This window comes from Triticum aestivum, chromosome 4B (assembly GCF_018294505.1).
Source record: "Triticum aestivum cultivar Chinese Spring chromosome 4B, IWGSC CS RefSeq v2.1, whole genome shotgun sequence".
Classification (NCBI taxonomy): domain Eukaryota; kingdom Viridiplantae; phylum Streptophyta; class Magnoliopsida; order Poales; family Poaceae; genus Triticum; species Triticum aestivum.
In genome coordinates, this window is record NC_057804.1 from 436,362,777 (window position 1) to 436,367,006 (window position 4,230).

The window sequence follows — 4,230 nt, forward strand, 5'->3', positions numbered from 1 at the left end:
TTTTGCTCCTTCTTCTTGGAGAATCTTCTCTTCTTTTGTAGGGTGTCGTACACTCATTGGAGTAGTGTCTGGGTCTCCCACAATTGTAGCAATTGCGCTCTCGACTAAAAGATCTCTTGTCATGATAAGACCTTGACTTGGAGCTTCTTTCTTTGCTTCTACTTTTGTAGAATTTGTTGAAGTTCTTCACCATTAAGCTCAATTCTTCATTGAAGGCTGGTTTCTCACTTGATGATGTGGGGGCTTCACTTGAGGCTTTGTAAGCACCACTTGACTTGTTGTGAAGTTCCTCCTTATCCTTGAGTGACATCTCATGAGCAACAATCCTTCCAATGACTTCCGTTGGCTTGAGATCTTTGTAGTTTGGCATCATTTGGATCAATGTGCACACAATATCATACTTTCCATCCAATGCTCTTAGGATTTTCTTGATGATGAATTTGCCGGTCATCTCTTCACTCCCTAAGCCGGCAATCTCATTTGTGATAAGTGCAAGCCTAGAGTACATTTCAGCGACACCTTCACCATCCTTCATTTTGAACTTGTCAAGCTGACTTTGGAGCACATCCAACTTGGATTCCTTGACGGATTCGGTACCTTCGTGCATATCAATCAAAGTATCCCAAATTTCCTTTGCATTCTCAAGACGGCTGATTTTATTGAATTCTTCGGGGCACAATCCGTTGAAGATGATATCACAGGTTTGAGCATTGTATTGCAGCATCTTCAATTCTTCCGCATTCGCTTCACGGTTCGATTCTCTCCCATCGAAGAATTCACCTTGCAAGCCAATACAAATAATTGCCCAAACGGCGGGGTTATGTCCAAGAATATGCATTTTCATCTTATGCTTCCAACTAGCAAAATTAGTACCATCAAAGTAAGGACCTCTACGGTGATAATTTCCCTCGCTAGACGCCATACTCTCCTAGGTTGTGAAACCAAGGCTATGACCACCAAAAGCTATGGAAATCAAAGCAAATGGAGACCAATGCTCTGATACCACTTGTAGGACCTTGAAGTAAGTCTAGAGGGGGGGTGATTAGACTACTTGACCAATTAAAAACTTAACCTTTTCCCAATTTTAGAGTTTGGCAGATTTTAGCTATCTTAGGACAAGTCAATCAATCATCACACAATTCAAGCAAGCATGCAAAGAGTATATAGGCAGCGGAAATTAAAGCATGCAACTTGTAAGAAAGTAAAGGGAAGGGTTTGGAGGATTCAAACGCAATTGGAGACACGGATGTTTTTGGCGTGGTTCCGATAGGTGGTGCTATCGTACATCCACGTTGATGGAGACTTCAACCCACGAAGGGTAACGGCTGCGCGAGTCCACGGAGGGCTCCACCCACGAAGGGTCCATGAAGTAGCAACCTTGTCTATCCCACCATGGCCGTCGCCCACAAAGGACTTGCCTCACTAGCGGTAGATCTTCACGAAGTTGGCGATCTCCTTGCCCTTACAAACTCCTTGGTTTAACTCCACAATCTTGTCGGAGGCTCCCAAGTGACACCTAGCCAATCTAGGAGACACCACTCTCCAAGAAGTAACAAATGGTGCGTTGATGATGAACTCCTTGCTCTTGTGCTTCAAATGATAGTCTCCCCAACACTCAACTCTCTCTCATAGGATTTGGATCTGGTGGAAAGAGGGTTTGAGTGGAAAGCAACTTGGGGAAGGCTAGAGATCAAGATTCATATGGTAGGAATGGAATATCTTGGCCTCAACACATGAGTAGGTGGTTCTCTCTCAGAAATGGTAAGTTGAAAGTGTAGGTTCGTTCTGATGGTTCTCTCCACGAATGAAGAGGAGGTGGAGGGGTAGATATAGCCTCCACACAAAATCTAACCGTTACACACAATTTACCAAACTCGGTGGGACCGAATCGTTAAACTCGGTCGGACCGATTTAGTAAACCTAGTGACCGTTAGTGATTTTCGGTGGGACTGACATGCATCTCGGTGAGGCCGATTCGGTTAGGGTTAGGGCATAACATAATCTCGGTGAGACCAATTACACAAACTCGGTGAGACCGATTTGGTAATAAGCTTTCCAGAGAGTTGGTCAGGTAAACTCGGTGGGACCGATTTGCTCTTTTCGGTGAGACCGAGATGTTAGAAAAAGGAAATAGAGAGTTTACATTGCAATCTCGGTGGGACCGATCGCTCACTTCGGTTAGACCGAAACGTTACGAAGGGAAACAGAGAGATTGCAACCCCATCTCGGTGAGACCGAGATCCCTATCGGTAAGACCGATTTGCTTAGGGTTTGTGGCAGTGGCTATGACTTTTGGAATCGGTGGCGCCGGATAGAAAGAATCGGTGTGACCGATTTTGGCTTTAGGTTTAGGTCATTTGTGGATGTGAGAAAGTAGTTGAGGGTTTTGGAGCATATCACTAAGCACATGAAGCAAGAGGCTCATTAAGCAACACCTCATCCCTTCTTGATAGTATTGGCTTTTCCTGTAGACTCAATGTGATCTTGGATCACTAAAATGTAAAATGAAGAATCTTGAGCTTTTGAGCTTGAGCCAATCCTTTGTCCTTAGTATTTTGAGGGATCCACTTTCATCATCCATGCCATGCCATTCATTGAGCTTTCCTGAAATAATAGTCTTGGAATAGCATTAGCTCAATGAGCTATATGTTGTTATGAATTACCAAAACCACCTAGGGATAGTTGCACTTTCAATTTGCAAAGTGAAGAAGCACTTGCTATAATTTTTAGCAGCCCAATTTTTATGGCCCTACATCCCTTTGCTACATTGACAAGTGGACCACACCGCCCCCTAGATTCCTGCTGACCGGCGCCTGGCACCGGTCCCCACGTGTCATTGAGAGGATTGCTAAATTTTATACCAATGTTGTTGGAGCAAAAACTTTTGGGGTTGCTAAACTTCTCTCTCCTCTTACTATATACAATTTTTAGCAATTCATAATAGCAATGTCGTTGGAGATGCTCTAACCATAGACCATCGACATTTGACTTTTTGAGAAAAATGTGAATTTAAAAAGAGTTGACATTTTTTTGAACAATCCAAGTTGCAAAAAAGTTCAAAATTCGAAAAAGGTTCACTTCTTGAAAAAAAGTTCATAATTTTTCAAAAGTACACCAATTTTTTAAAAAGGGTTAAAAAAACCATGAATTTTCTAAGAGTTCATGATTTGGAAGGTATGTAAAATGTTAAAAAAAGACCGAGAAAATGAAAAAAGGTCACAAAAATTAAAAAATGTCATGATTTAGAAAGTTTGTAAAATGTGAAACAAATAATGATATTTGGAAAATGTTCAAGAATTTTAAAATAAAAATCCAATCCAAAAAAAGTTTGCGCCTTTGAAAAAAGGGAAAAATAAAAAAATAAAACAAGGAAAAGAAAAAGAAAGAAAGACAAAAAAGAATGAAAAAGAAAGAAAAACGAGAAAACTGAGCAAAATCCGTGCTTGGAAAATTAAAAAGAAAAACTGCAACGAAAATCCGGCAAAATCTTCTAGAAGATTCCAAACCATTGGAAAAAATCTTGTATGGGCCGGCCCACTACGCTTGTTATTGATAGTCACTAGCGTTGCATTCAGTTTTGCTTTTAAGGGATGCTGTAAGCACCAAATAGGGTATGGCGCCAATCGGTAGGTATCGCATCACTAGGGCTATATCTCGGTTAGGGCATGTACAATAATGTCCAGTCAGCTGGTCGGTAGAATTACCAACGATCTGCAGCGCTAAAAATCCGGTCGCTACAGACTGCTTTCCACCATTGTATCGAATGCCTGTGTGCAAAAGTGCAAATGCCTCCTTTCTCCAATGAAATAATCCTTACTTGATCATGCATGCAAATTATAGTGAGATGGCAAATAGACGGCTCGTTGCACAAGCTGTCTATTTAGCTATCTATATACGTGAGGTGGCAAGTAGTTGCGGACAATAGCCGTCTAAACTGATTTACTTGTCCTTATAGTGATATGTCTGTCCGGCTCACTGAAGGTTTCTCCACGCTTGCTACAGTACATGGCCTGCCCATTAGTTCTCTTGCACGCTATGGTCGCTGCTTTCGATCCGTTCACTTCGATAATTTGGTTCGGTTTTTTCCTTTTACTGTTTTTATTTTTCTTTCGGTTTTCTCTGTTTCTTCATTGGTTTTCTTTGGCATTCTGTTTTTTTCTTTTGTCTTTCTTAGGTTTTATTATTTTTCACTAGTTTCTTTGTTTATTTATCGGTTTTAACATCATCTTT